The sequence below is a fragment of the Neopelma chrysocephalum genome, unplaced genomic scaffold, assembly GCF_003984885.1.
Source record: "Neopelma chrysocephalum unplaced genomic scaffold, ASM398488v2 Primary Assembly neopelma1_24, whole genome shotgun sequence".
In the NCBI taxonomy this organism is placed as follows: Eukaryota; Metazoa; Chordata; class Aves; order Passeriformes; family Pipridae; genus Neopelma; species Neopelma chrysocephalum.
In genome coordinates, this window is record NW_020897693.1 from 34,356,361 (window position 1) to 34,370,700 (window position 14,340).

Genomic DNA, 14,340 nt, shown 5'->3' on the forward strand with positions numbered 1-14,340 from the left:
AAGATATTCAGTGCTAACCAACTATGATAGATCTCTCTGAGGGCATGGGTCCCTTTTGCTCTTTGTGATGGTATGTAAGGAAGGAAAAAGAGGGAGGGCAGCAACATTTCTCCTGAGAGATTCCTTTGGCATACTATTGGAGATAGTGCTACTGTAGAGCACAGAACATAGGGACAAAAATTCCTATCTATTATCACTTATTTCCTTCCTGGTGTATCTGAATGAGTGGTTTTATTTTCTTTTCCCTTTTTTTTTTTTTCCCCTTGCCACCATTGTAGAGTGAAAGGTCATTTCCATTTAACTGTCTATGTTTCCTGTATTCATTTGAAAATTCCAGGCCTATGGAAGTGCTCTCTGAGGGCAGTCTGCATTGCTTGGCTTTGGCTGTTGCTGGATTTCACCCATATTTTTTGGCTTTCTATCCAACTTTCTCATTCTGAGGTTCTTCTCAGTCCACTTTTATCTTGATTAATTTAAATCAGGCTGTTGTCTGCATTTTTCTACCATCTGTTCTTCTCAGTTTCCAGGTCACACATAATATACCTCAGCAGTCCTAGAATAGACCCTGGTGTGACTAAGTTTTTGAGCTGGTCTCATGCTGAAGACTAGCTGTTCTTTCTTTACTAACATTTTCAGTTTCATCCAGATGCTGGTTTTCCATGTCTCTGAAAAAAGTGTTACCTGAAGGTCTAGAAAGTCAGCTGGTTACCTTGCAAAGCTGTTGCAGAGGTACCTTGAAAGAGGTCCACTAAACGAGTACCAACTCTTATTCCAGAGTAAGAGCAGAGACTTAACTGGTAGCTGTAAATTGTAACTCCAGCTTGCATGGGTATAGGGATCAGGCCACTGAGTGAGGGAATTGAAGAGCTTCCCTTCAGTGTGGTGTTTTATTCTTCCCTCACATCCATTATGGATGTGCTCAGTCATTTTTAATGGGGAGCCATTCAGGCGCTCACTGGGAAAGGTGTGACATGCAGGGAGGAGGCAAATTCTTCTTGAACATCAAGAAATGTTTAGAGGCTCTGACTCCAGCCATGGGGAAGTCAAAGGCTGATACAATGCTTACCCATGGGAAATGAAAAATGACATTAGGTGGTTATTGAAGATAATTGCCTTTGCAGTCTTTCCCCTTAAATAGTCTATTTTAGGCTAATTTCTTAGGGAAATGAGCACCAAGGAGTTAGTAGGAGGCTGGTTTTGTGGGACACTTCACCCCTGAGAAGTCATTGTGGAACTGAGGTTTCTCAAGGACTTTTGGATGGATGCCCTTGGGTCTATCCCATTGTCCAATGCTTAACTCTCCCCTCATTCTGGTGTTCCTGGTTCCCTGAAGTATCCAGCCTTACAATACAACTGCTATTCTCTGCTCACTGCGTGTGCTTCCCAGGTGCTCATACCCTCCTGCTTCTGAGGCTGACCCTGTGATGACAGCTGCCTGGCTGCCTATCAAAGGCTCCATTTAGAGTTAGCCCAAGAGCAGACAGAAAGCTGCAGTGTTAGACCCCGAAATCTGACACAGTGTGGCTTGCCTGCTTTTCAGTCGGTCCTTGACAGTCTTTCAGCTCATGTCTGTCAGCTGCCCTGCCAGGCACACAAGTTCACTTCCATCTTGGAAGAAGGGGAGAGAGAAGTGACATTTCACCGAGCAGTGGGCACGCCGAGGGATGTAGGGAGATAAGGCAGGATCACAGAAGCAACTGAAATCCCCAGAGGATATTGCGTTGCTGGCTGGATTGACAGGTTAACTGTATTGCTGGGACAAGTATCGCTGCTCCTTCTGTCCCAGAGGACTGTACACTGGGAACAGCACTCAATTCTAAAGAATCTTGGCCTACACTGGGACCAGTTCTGCCATAGCCCAGCAGGAGGATGTTCATGGAGAATTTTTTTCCAACTCTCAACAGAAGCTACCAATAGAACAGCTTTTTAAATAAATAAATTCACTTAGCAAACAGCAGCAGTAAGTGAACAGAAACACTGATGTGGCCAAGGATGAAACATTAGCATTTTTCAAATCCGTTTAGTGAAGACAGCCCCTGGGCATTGGTTCAGGTCCTTGTGTTAGCAGGCTGTTTGCAAAGCACTAAGCTAAACTTACAGCCAAAACCTGTCAGCTGCTTCCTGGAGCTCAGGAGGGCAAAACTTGTCTTGGTTGACAAACTAAGTCTGGTCTAAAAACATAATACCTTTGCATTTCTTTCATCCCAAAGTACTTATGACACATCAGTCAAGAGCACAAGCTTCAGATAGTGTTTCGGCTGCTCCAGACTACAGGCAGGGAAAGGAAACAGTTTTCTTCAAGCCCCACAGAAATGCTACATAGGCAAGAGCAAACTGAGGGGACTTGTTTGAAGAGCACCACTTCAGTGACTACAGATGATCATGATGCACTGAAAAGGTTCCCTGTGCATCACAGCAGTGAGCAGCAGGCTCAAATAGTCCTGGCTTGGAGTTCATAACTCCCTGTGCAGTTATGAACTGCTCCTGCCCATGGCTGAATTTACTGGGGAAGTAATTTGTTCAAATGCTTATCTAGCCTTGACTGGTTCACCAGGTCTTGTGAATTGCAGCACAGGATGGCGTGGCTGGAGGCTACTGCCAAGCAGAAGTTTTCCACTCTTGGAAAGATGTGACTATGTTCTTGAATAAGGTGAAAGTTGTATGGGGAGCCTTTTCTTTGAGGTTCCTCATTCCCACCTGATCTCTACCAGTAAAACTGTGCCAGCTGTGTGGTGTAAGTGGTAGTTTCAGCCCAGCGTCCACTAGAGAAAATCCTTTATGCAGAAGCCAAGTCTAGGGGTCCTGACCTGGGGCAAGAGGTGTCAACCCTCAGGAAATGGATATCCTGAATGAAATGAGGGTCTTCCCAAGGAATTTCTCTGTTCAGTCACTGGACAAACACTGGTGACTGACCACTGTGTGACCCAAGCTGTTACCTTTAGGTCCCAGACCAGAGCACTGTCCTAAGCAGAGTGAGGGGGTTCCAGGAGTGGGGGAGAGTGCTGGGGTGTGTGTGGAGGAATTGGTCCTTCTGAGTCAGCAGAAATGAACTAAGCTTATACATTAGGGTTAGGGGACCAAAGGGCTGTGGGGAGTGTGCCTCCTCAAAGGTTTGCAAGAGCAGGGAGAAGAGGTGCACAATGCCTGGGGATGCAGTGCTAGGGAGACAGGTTAGTATAGCAGTGGGGCAGTGACATGCTGTCATTCTGCAGCCAATGTGGTAAAATTGCACCGAGACACCGCATGCCCTTCTTGCTGGCTTCCCCACATCACTCTCTATTCCCTGCCCACTCCTGTACATGGTAAGTGGAGGCACTGGCTTTGTTTTATGCTGTGGTCTGTGTCCTTTTTTCCAGGTACTGTGATTCTGCAGTACCTCCAGTCTGTTGTTAATCCCACACTATTCACCTCCATATCTAGGGTGTATTGTCCACTTCCTTCCCCTTTTGTGCAACCACAATCCCATTCTGGCACCCTGTTGCTCTATTCTGCATGCAGCAGTGCCCCTTGCAGTCCCTACCGAGAGGTTAATAAAGACCTACTGCCTGACTTACCTTTAGCTTTTATAAACCGAAAAATGCAAACAGCATGTAAGCAGCATTCATTACCTTACACGCCTTCAGCTGCTTATTGGATACACATCCCCCTCCCTCCAGCATCTCTCTCTTTTTTTAATATGTTTTTTTTTAATTTGTTTTGATGAATGAGTGACAACCCTGACACCCGATTCGCTGAGATTAATAGAAACGACACAATATTTACGTCGCGCCAACGAGCAATTATCCTGCCATCTATCTTTGAGATTATCTTTCTGATTGAAAACTACTCATCCGTGTAATCGGAATTATTTGGAATTAGAAGGGAATTTATGGCCCCTTTCACTCTCCCTCCTATTTGCCTCTGTCTCCATCCTTCTTCCCCCTCCTTTAAGAGGGATCCTTTCTTCCTTCATTCCTCCCATCCTTCCTTCTTTCAGCCTTGTGGATGGAAACATGTGCTTTGCTGTACAAGGATGGTTGTTTCTGGAGATGGGGGAGACTGGGCCATACTGTGGCCAAGCAGGCACTGAGGACACTGAGGATGCACTGAGGCTTAGACAGCAGCTGAGGGATAAAAGGGTCTTCGGAAGAAGGCTGGCATGGGAAGTGGACATATGGAGTATGTGATGCAATGGAGGCTGTGTAGGCAGTACTGCCATGACAGAACAACTGGAGGCACCTCACCTCCTTTCCTTTTTTTTTTTCTACTTTACTGTTCCTTCCTTATTACTCAGTTTTGAAGATGCCTTTCACTGGCCCTCTGCTTTGTAAATGTGCTCCTTGTGCATTTATTTTGCCTAAATGCTTATCTGAAAGTATTTTTCCAGCTCACTCTGTGCAGGAGAAGGATCCATGCTTGTGGGCATCTTCCTGCATGCTGTGAACCTTTCTGTAGCTGCTGCTGGTGTTTCTGCTTCTTCAACAGTTCCTGGAGACAGCCTGCTGTCCTCCAGTGTATGTGATGAGTATGGCTGTCTGGCTTCAATACTGGTGTCCCCTAACACAGTGCTGTCTGTATAGGGCTTCTAGGAAATACTCTTGCTTATTTGTCATATCTTTAAGGAGCTGATAGGTGGTATAGGACTTGTATTGTTTTTTCTTACTGGGAAATTTCTGTCTTTTGCATTTTTTCAGAAGCACTGGTGTTTCTCACACTTTATTTGGTTTTCATTCTTTTGCTTCTCTGTGATGCAGAAAAAGCAACTAGTCACGTTGTCTCAGGTCACCTCTAGAGGCGGGAGACATAACTCTCCTTTTTGGTGATTCCAAGACAGGACAGCAAAATTCACATATGCTCCCTCTCTTCTCTGAAATCCCATCTCTGAGCACAGCGCTTAATGAAGCATTTCCTACATTTCCCTTCTCCTGGGTGAAGACAGGAGTGGGTTTATCCTACTACATCTGGAAAAAAATCTGTGCTGTAGATCACTCAGAACTGAGAACTACTCCTTTGTAAAATACTTCAAAAACAGCACTCGATTTTTTTGCAAGTGGTTGTGGCAGAAACAGAGACAGGGAAGTGGATGTCAGGGCAAGTCAAGCAGCAGAGACATTTTAAATGGATCTTGTAGCATCTGTGTCCTTTGAGAACCACAGCATGGAAAGGTCCTTGGCTCATGTGAATCCTGATGGAGAACAGAGAAGGGAAGCAATGCCGGTTTCTGAATAAGTGAATAAGTGCCATGTGCTAAATGAGAGACACAGTCTGAGTGCTGAAGTGACTGAGTGACTTCAGCCTGAAGTCAGCTGCAGAGATACCAGCTAACATACAAGCCAGGCTGAAAATGTTTGATATAGAGAAAAGTGTAAGCAGTTAATGACACAAGGATTTGGAAAAGGAAATGTGCTCTGAGGTACAATTGCTCTGTCAGCTCGAGAGATCTAGGCCCAGACGGGAATCCCAGATCCTTCTGCCCAGAAATACCCGATGTTGTTATTAATTAGTATGGAAATATTTTCCTTTCTTGAGAGAGGGCTGTTGAATTGCCAGTGGGATACTGGGTGTGTGCATGCGTGGGGTAGCCTATCAAAGTACTATTAATTAGGTTACTTCCCACTGCTGTTGACATGCTGGGGAAGGGGGTTGTTTGTGGGCCAAAATAAAAAGGAAACAGACTGGAATTGAGAATGAAAAGCATGAGGCAAAAAAGGACTTGGGTCGGACAAAGCACACAGGCTGAAAGAGGTATATGTAAAAAGACATTCCTAAGATTCCCAAAGCAGAAGATGAGAAGAAAGAGAAACCAGGATATGGTTAGAACCGAAGGGGAAACTCCTTTGAGACAGCAGCAGCATGGGTTGGACACAGCTACAAAAGGACTGACTGATCCTGCCTTGTAACTGGTTTTGTTTTTCATACTTTCACAAATTTGGCACCAAAGCTTCCTCATGTCAGAGAGCAGTGATATTTTATGCCAGCTGTCACTATGAAACAGGAAAGAATTTGGATGAGAAATTTCCTCAGTTGTAGGTTACCTTCCTTGGCTGGCTGGGTCTCTTACCCCCTTCCTTTGGAATGGGATCTTTAACAGCTTTGATGAATAATCATAAAATACTAATTGGAATCTTTGCTTGGCTTTCTATATAATACTTTAACCACTTTTATCAAGGTCTTTTTGTGGTCTCTAGCTCTGTACTTCTGATCATAGTGTGTTCAGCCCTGGGAGAGTCCAGACACAAAAAATGCAGCATAAAGAGATAGTGTAGCCCAGTATCTAAGCAGTAGGTGCTGCATTTACAGTTCCAAGAGTGCCAGAACCAAGAAAGAGACAAGGAATGTATGTGGCAGTATGGGTTAGAATAAGTGAAGGATCTATTCACAGAAGGGAAAGAAAACAGAGCAAGTGGGTTACCTAAAAATACCAATGCAGGCTCCAGGCTCCCTTGCAGAGGGAAGAAATCAGTGCAGTTGTGATTATTCAGAGAAAGTGTTTTGGGTTTGCGAAGGAGGAGGAGTGGAGTGGTAAGACAAAGACATATCATTGATACCTCATATGGGACCAGCACAGTCCAGAGCTATTTATCCTATGATCTCACTCTAGAGAATGTAGCTGTCTGCTGAATTTTCTTCCAAGAAACCCGTCTAGTAGTTGAATTCAGAACATGCAGAGGATCTACCAACCCTCCTTGGAGTAATATAGCATGGAAAGAAAAAAAGCTATCCAGGTTGCAACCTACCATCATCATGTCAAATCCTCAAGCCCTAAGAGATCTAGAGTGAACAGAGGTGGTTTGAAACAGAGAAACTTCTAAAGAGAGGCATTAAACCTAGAAGGATAATTTGGCTTTCAATTCCAGGGGTTTGTGCATGATAGTGACAATTTATCAATGTGAAAGATTGCTGCTAGCCCATGTGTATCTTGAGAGCCAAGGAAACTGTTGGCCCTAAATCTGCCACCAATCACAGAATCCAGGAGCACTCATGAAGCCCTTGCCTACTCTCTTCCTATGCTCGATACAAGTCAGAGCAGGGTTGAGGTGGGATATACTCATCAGCAAGGAGGGATATGGCAGCACAAGAGTGAAGCAGGAGAAAGCTGAGTACTGCACAGGTGAGGGGTCCTGATTCCATATCCAGCTCTTTTTCTCCTTGTTTGATTGTAGGTGTTGTTTGTTTCTTCGTTTTTGTTTTGTTTTTAAAGGAAATTAAATAGGGATCATTGTGTTCCTTAGAAAAATGTCTTGTCAGTTTAACTTGAATTTATTGTTAGGCCTGCTTTTTGAATGGAATACTGAGAATGTAATTGCACTGGGTAAGTCTGTGTAACTTTTGAATCTGTTATCTAATTTCAAATGCATTTTGCACCCAATCAGAAATCTGCAAGGTATTAAGTTCACACAAGTTACATGAAATAGGTGACAGGTAGAGACCTTATTATTATACCTTAGGGAAAGACTACAGAATGAGCTCAAGCTTATTAGAGTCCAGGAAATCCACATGGGACAGGGACTGTCCAAATGCCCCAATTACAGAAGGGCTCAGTTGAGGCTCACATCTTACTGTGTGTGCATCAGAGGATCCCTTGGTTGGTCAGTGTCTCTTGCAGATTCTCTGGCGAATAGTAAGGCATGAGCTTCCTTCTTTCTGGACTTTCATAATGCTGATAATTCATGTGGATTCCCTGGAATTTAATGAGAGGTGAGTAACAGTGCAGCCTCAGTATAATGCAGTTAAAAAGCCAGTCAAACACAATAGAGAAAGCTATTGGAAACAAGGCATCTTTGTTTCAGATAGAAGATTCTTGAAGGAGTTAAGTTGAAGTGCAGATGTAAAATTGCTTATGTGTGTACTGATGGTATCTTCTGCCCTCTAACTTATGCGTGCCCCAGTTTTCATTAGACTCTTTGAATACTGGTTTCACCGTGATTTTGGATCCCAGTATAGTCAAACCGGTACAGTTCTGGCATGAATATTACTTTGGTATGGCATACTTAGTTCAGCATGGCTTCTTTGGAGATGTAAGCTTAACTAACATAAATGTGGTTATAGTTACATAACTTTGTTCAATGCAATATTCTTGTAAAACCATTTCTGTGAAGTGGGATAGTTGCAAAAATGATGCTGACCAGGCCTCAAATTACAAAGTATTTTCAGTAAAGACCATATTTGCATACTTACATATGGGTGGTGTTTAGTGTCAAAGGGCCTAGATTCTGAATGGTATTTACAATAATAATAATAACAACAATAACCTAAAAGAACTACAGGTCTGTCTAGGGAGTCACCACAGCGTGTCTGTAATTAGCTGAATTAAAAATTATCATTTATGAGGCATCTGGAAACACGAAGTCTCAGAGATGAACAGTACCTATGTAGTCATCTCTGTCATGGCACAACCTTAATGACGTTTTTGTAAATGAATTTCCTTGCTTTTTGCTTGTTCTGTACCACTAAATAAAGGTAATGGCTGAATAGATTTTATTTACAGTGTTGCCATTATGTGGACCACTGAGGCTGTCCATGACTCACTTAACAATGTTTGCAAGGCTAATAGGTAACATTTTGCAAGCATAATGTACCAATGCAGAAGCAGTTTCCCTGCACAGACTCACACATTCTGGAAAAGGAGCTGAAACAAGAGTTTGCATTTATGGAGAACCTGGTGAGCAGTTCGGGGCAAGGGACTGCTTCCTCATGGCAGGGACTGCTTCCTTTTGGTGTCAAGTCTTTTTTGCTTATTTGCACTTTGGTTAAATTTTTCCAGAGTGAATAATAATTTCTCCAAATTAGTTCCACCATTCAGAACAACAGTAGTTAACATAGAAGATTTCCAAATAATTCCTCAAAAACTCAGTGTTTTGTTAAATTTTGTAAGAGAACCACTGAGATTTAGGAAAGTATTTTCTAGGGAAATTTGCTAATACAGTTGAGAAATATGAAATACCCCATGGCTACAACCAGCAATCCACCTGCCTCCAAATTAGAGCCTTATTTTCTGCCTAGTGACCAGTGAGAAACTGAAAAATAAATTTACTTTTTTTTTAAACATGATCTGCTTTCTATGAAAACTTAAGAAGGAAACATGAAAACATTTCTACAAACCGTATATTTTCTAACATCCCATTTCTACAAATTTAAAAATGTGAATTGTGTCATCTGATAATGTGGCAAGAAAAAATTTCTTTGGGAGAATGATGCATATGTAGCACAACAGCTTTGGAAAACAGGCTTCCAAAAAGAAGGTGGTAGTCTGTCCTGCAAGTTTCCATGGGGTTTCATCAGGCAAACGTATCCCAGGATCTCATGGCAAGGTACCTGATGTATTCAAAAGAGAGACGTTCTGTTCTCATCTATACTAAAGGTGTATTTACAAGGCACAGGAGAGCAGCGTGCAATGATAACTCAGATACAATCTCATGGTGCTCAGCATTTGAATTAATATAGCCTGGATCTCATCTGGATATCAAGTCCACATGAATGAGGCTACCTTTCTGCTAAAATCCAAACCAGCTTGTTCAGAGCATGCTCAAGTAGCCACTTATAGCTTCATTTTGCTAATGTACCCTTATTTGCTGTGTGACATAAAAATGGGACTTCTCCTGGAGTTCCTGTTACCTGGCTGCAAAGTGCTTTGATACTGCCGCCCTGCCTCGCAAACACACAGCATCCAGCACTTCTGGCACAGAGCTTATTGTTGCACAGAAGTGATAAAGGAGGTTTTTTCCCCAAGCTTGTAAGCACAGGACAGTTTTCTGGTACATGATGTGTCAGGGAAAAAGCTACTGTGATTGCTTTAGATCTTCCTCTCTGTGCTCAGTGGGGAGTCGCAGCCAGGCCGTGTATGAATGAGTGTGTGTAAGGCCATGCCGTGACACATTCCTCAAGGGAGGGAACCTCCCAACAGCAGCAGGGCCTTAGGCAGAAGCCATGGAAGGGACTGGTTATTCCAGGTGAGGACAGGTCCAGGTGTGGCAAAAGCACAGACTAAAGCGGCAACAAGGAACCGAGCAACCAAATGTCTGCATCCAGAACACGGGCTCGACAGAAATCTTCCTCAAGCAGCTGTTTCCAAAGGGCTTTTGGTAAATCCACTCGAGGTTAAGAATTTGACAGATATTTTTCCCCTCCTCACTGTTAAACCTTGGCAAATGAGAAATCTTTTTACAGGGGATTGGAGGGTGGTGGGGAGAAGGACAGGAGTAGGAGGACAATATATCTTGCCGTAGACTGTGCTATACCTGTTCTCCAGCTCAGGTTCCAGCAGCTTTGAATACCTGTCATGAACTGCAGGACATCTTTGTGCCCAGAAGTGACCCATAGCACTTCCAGGAGCACAGAACGGGAGAAGGGGGGGGAGCATGCCAAGACTGTTGGCAGAGAAACTGTTGGAGTTTTGGCTCTTTCTCAACCTTGCAGGCTGTTGGCTGGCAGCATGTGGCTCTGTCTGGCTGTGGGGACAGTTGCGGTGTGCTTGCCTGAGCACCTGGCACCTTCTTCTGGCACTCCCTGACACTGCCACCTCTCTGCTAGGACCATGTGTGTGGCCCCCTCTTAATGTTCTCTCAGCACAAAGCATCCTCAGACCAAATCCTGAGTGACTGAATCAAGCAGTAAAGCTCTGCAGCTGTGCAGACTTCCCCTGCAGCATGTCCACTCTCTGTGTGCTGTAGCCTTGCTCCTCCATTTGGGATGAGCTCAGTGCTGAGGAACTGAGTTTCTGACGGCCTGGAGAGCAGAGGAAGGGATCGCTAAACCATTTTGTGAAACCCTTTTTTGCTGCATATATGGGTAACTACTTTGAAAGAAAAGGCTCTTGCCCTTTTTCCCTTCCCTCTCTCCACTGTCTTGAAGAGAAAATGCTCTGAGTTTTAAGGCATTCCAGGCTGCAGGATAGGAATTGTCCTGGTCAGGAGAGCTTTCACAGGTGACTGGCAATGCTGAGATGAAGAAGGACTTGAGCTGATGAAGTGAGGAGACAAAGGAGACTGCAACAGAATTGCATTGAAGAGGGGGAAACCACCTCACTTATTGCTAAGATGAAGCTGAGCCAAAGTTCAGCAGAACTTGCTATGGTTAGCCTAAAGAAAGAGAGACAATGGAGAGAGGGATGTTACCTGGGTCTGTGCACATTCAACACATTACAAGGGCTGACAGCTCTCTGCCAAGGGCCTGCAATGATAGAGTGCGTTCAGAAGTGGTTTTAGATGGCACAGAGCTGTGAGGCTTTACCTGGAAATGCAGATTCCCATTGCCCTAGCGGTGCAAGTGAACCTTGTCATAGCTTTATGTGCTAGAGAGACTTCTGTGAGGGTAATGCTTAGCTTGCCATTTTGTGTTTGACTTACCCACAGTGAGGGAGTGATATTATGATGGTAGAACTTCATTGCCAGTGAGGGAATTGAGGCAGGCATCTCCATACACATTGCTGTGTCTGTGAAAGTCATGTGTGCCCTTAAGTACCTCCCAAACACAATGGTTTAATTTCCTCATCAGTCAGGAGTTGTAGGTAGGGTTTTGGTGTAATCTGTGTGGGAGAATAGTCTCTCCCATAGTATCAAGACAGTTACTAGTGCTGTTCAGGGTTATTTTAGGTGGCCTGTATTCTTCCTACCTGTCCCTGTGGCATATCCAGCCTGGCACAGAAGCCCTGGCAACATCAGCCAAGATCACCTGGCCAGGAGCACTTGCTTGCTTAGGTCTTGGGTGCAAAGGGAGAGCTACTGAACAAAGCAGATTTTTTCTATCTCTCGTGAGACATTGTGGTGGGCTGATCTTAGCCAGCTGCAAGCTACAATTCCTACAAGAAATATCCACCTGCTGCACCGTGGTCTTGGCAGGGGTGCAGAAGACTGTCTGTTCTGGCACCTGGAGTGCCTCCTCCCCTCCTTCTACTCTGACCTGGGTGTCTGTGGAGCCATTTCTCACTCCTCACCTGTGCAGTGTTTTCTGCCCTTTCTTAAACACATTTTCCCCAAGCACCAACTACCATCTTGGCCAAGGGGCTCAGCTGTGCCCTGTGGTGTGTTGGTTGGAACCTTCTGGAACAGTCCGTGTCCAGCACAGGGCAGCCCCGGCCACTCCTCACAAAGGCCACCCTGCAGCTACCCCACAGCGAGCACCTGGCCACAGACACCTGATGTGGATACACTGAGTGACACTTGGGTGATGGTATTTTGACAAGGGCAGGAGCTGTACCTTCTCCTTCAGACCAACCTCAGGGCAGGGGTTAGGGCTCTTTCAGACACAGTTAATGTGGCTGGGAGATGAGGCAGAACTGAGATGGATGGTGTTGCTTTGGAGAGAACCACTGCAGAACTGGTCTTTCCTCTCTATAGAAGCTGCGGAACTTATGTGGTACATCGCATAGCTTGCATGCAGAGGGCTTCTCCTGGAGAAGCTTATTCCTTGTCTGGGTGTCTGCAGACAGAACATCCTCTTCCTTTGAGGAACTTAATCAGTTATTTTCCTTCATTTTTATTTTAAAAATGTATCTTTTAATCAGGCAAGACACACAAAGAGTATGGAGCCTTTCCCTGGAGAGAAGAGAGAGCACTAATAGCCCCCCTCACACACACATTTGGAAAATGGTGATGATTTTTCTGGGGAGCTGAGCTAACAGTCTGGCTGTAAGGAGTTTAGATCTGGAGCCAGACATCATGGTTAGGCCTGTCTGTGGTTATAACACAGTTGTTTGGGTTCTGTAGAAGTTGTCTGAAGGAATTTGAATTAAAACAAGAACCCAAGGGGAAGCTCTTTCTGGCAATCCTGGTCTCTATTTGATCTGGCACCAGAACTGGCTTAAATCTCACTCTGTCCTCTTTCCTGCTATCAAAATTGCTACCAGCTCTATTATGACAGCTTAACATGCTTCCTTTCCTTCCCCACTATGGCCAAGGTCACTGAGAACATGAAACAGTATCTCTTGCCTGAAGCCGATCTTAGTAGGCTGCCGGGCCGCTTTGAGATTTGTCTGAGTGCACAGCTAATGCCCTGCCAGCACAGGTGTGGACTTGCTGGTGCTAAACAAGGTCCTGAACAACAACAACAGTGAGGAGTTTCTGCAAAGCATCCACAGCAAATTGAATGTTTAGAATGTGCTTGCCCAAATGATGGAATTGACAGCCCAACATTGGAGAAATTCATTGTAGCGTGCAGTTTGAAGGGGGTGATGGTGGTTTCCAGTGAGTGAATATCGTGGTTATATAATTTAGGCAGGAGTACATCCAAGAAATCTTTTTCTCGTTTTTTGATTTTTGCTGGGTGTTAGCACACAAGCTCTTTTAGGCAAAGGCTGTGCAGTAGCAGTGAAAGTTTAGGAGGGATCTAAATGAGGCAAAGGTAGAAGGGAGTGTGTTATCATACTCTACGTGATAGACTGACAAAAGGTAGTGTGTTTAAATGTAATGTAGCCTATGATTGTCCTACTGCTTGCAGACTTCAGTTAAATCAGATTTTATTTCTGTGTGTACATGTAGAACTGAATGCTTGCTCTGAATAGTCTCTGAACACACTCTGGTATGTGTTTTGTTGCTCAAGCCAAGCTATTTTTCATTAGTGCATTGTTATTACTGGTGGACTCAGCAAAACAAGGGAGAGGAGCATTCCTCTGTGCTTGCTCTTGTTCTTCTTGAAGCCAATGGCATAACCTCTGCTTGAGCAGCCACAGGTGGTGCCTCTCCACAGTCTAATTCTACAAATAGCTATGCCAGGTGAAGATTTTTCTCTGTCCGCAGCTCTGAAAATATTTGGGTGCTGCCTAAACCAGGAAAGTTCCTTAGTCCTAGCCTGATGTGTTTTACTTGTGGCTGTTAAGAAAGTTTGCAAGTTTCCCTTGCCAAAGAGCTATTAGAGTCCTAATCTTCAGCTGGCAGGCAGCTGGAGAGTGGGGACATCTTTAGCTGGGATAGCTAAATCTGGTAAGGGACTTCTGTTAAAATCTTAGCCATTTTCACATTCCTGAAAAATAGCAAAATATATAGGAACTAAAGAAGGAGCAAAGTTTAGAAGAGTATTAACCCAGCAGTGTAACTTCCCCTGCTGATGGCAGAGACTTGACACGGCAACATGGTATGCACCATCCAGAGCGTACTTGAAAGAACTGGATGCAAACATATGAACTTTGGCTTCAGCGTGTGCAAAAAAAAATTCTGGCTATGGATATTGGTAGCACAGAAAAAGAAAGTTGAAACAATATGAAGTTTGCAGCATTAAAATGTAGTAAGGAAATAAAACAGCTAAACTCCTAGCAATAATATCAGCATTTCTCTCTTGAGCATACTATTTTTCAGAGTATCCACTTTGTATCAAAATGAATAGTATATTTAACTACCTATTACATCAGATCTGAGAGTCATACTACGT

The 14,340-nt window shown here is 44.1% G+C and overlaps 1 long non-coding RNA gene across 1 annotated transcript; it reads right to left on the reverse strand.

Moving 5' to 3' along the window:
• Window positions 1–4,908: 4,908 nt before the first annotated feature.
• LOC113963299 lies at window positions 4,909–12,007 on the reverse strand. Its single transcript, XR_003532723.1, has 3 exons — window positions 11,912–12,007; window positions 7,533–7,660; window positions 4,909–5,164 (listed from the first exon to the last, which is right to left on the reverse strand). It is a non-coding gene; the product is annotated as an uncharacterized LOC113963299 (long non-coding RNA).
• Window positions 12,008–14,340: the final 2,333 nt, after the last annotated feature.